This window comes from Triticum dicoccoides, chromosome 3B, assembly GCF_002162155.2.
Source record: "Triticum dicoccoides isolate Atlit2015 ecotype Zavitan chromosome 3B, WEW_v2.0, whole genome shotgun sequence".
Classification (NCBI taxonomy): domain Eukaryota; kingdom Viridiplantae; phylum Streptophyta; class Magnoliopsida; order Poales; family Poaceae; genus Triticum; species Triticum dicoccoides.
This window is the reverse complement of record NC_041385.1, coordinates 813,678,187-813,679,195: the sequence shown is the minus strand read 5'-3', so window position 1 is coordinate 813,679,195 and position 1,009 is coordinate 813,678,187.

The window sequence follows — 1,009 nt, the reverse complement described above, 5'->3', positions numbered from 1 at the left end:
TGCCAACGTGAGGAAAAAGTGTCGTGATGTTTGACGGAGTAGAAAAAAAACAGTAGTTGGCAACCCTCTCCCCGGCATAGCGAGAAGTAGCTGGTTGCACTGGGGTTACGTGATCGCATGCATGCAATTGCACCAAAGTGTGCGTACATGTGGGCACGGCCAACGTAGGCCCCCACGCAAGGTTGGAATGAAAACAGACACAAAACGGACATTGCATCACGTCCGGGCAGTGTTTTTGGGATTTTCGACCTAGAAAACCCTAGAAAATGCGTCGAGCGTCAAAAAAATACGCGAATTGGCGTGGGTGCTGTGGATGGTGATGCCAACGTGTGGAAAAAGTGTCATGACACTTGACGGAGTCGAAAAAAAACGGAGTTGGGAACCATATTTCAAAAAAATTGTTTTCCGTTTGAAGTTAAAAAAATGAGAAAATAAACATATTTAATACTGTGATGTGACTTTACCTAACTGCCCGGGCAGTTCACTGCCTGACAGTGTACTATCGGGCAGTTATGTAGAGCCATATCAAAATATAAGATATGACCATGCATGGACTACCGGAGGCGGCTATATAAACTGGTCGGTATATCCTTCGGCGGCCGAGGTGGGACTAAATTAGAATGGCTGCTGCACGCCGACGCTAATCCACCCATGTCGTCTGGGGCCCGGCCCAATCATTGCGGACGGCAGTGGAGACAGAGGCGACGCGGGGCTGACCGAATCTATCGTGATTAGCACCTAGCACGCCCGCCACCATATGCCCTCGTCACCCACGACTCCCTGCCCCAAGCCCTAACCGACGCCGCCATCTGCCACCGATCCCCTGACACCCCTCACCCTGTCCTCTTCAGCACGCCGCCGTCAATCCATCCCCTCTGGCCCCGTGACGCCGCTCCGCCGTCCGTCCGTCGCCGTTGGAGAACACCTCATCCGCCGTCCATCGATCCAAACGAGGTCGTCCGTGTACATCACGTCACCCGGAGTTTCTGACGTAGGCGGCCGCGGTTCC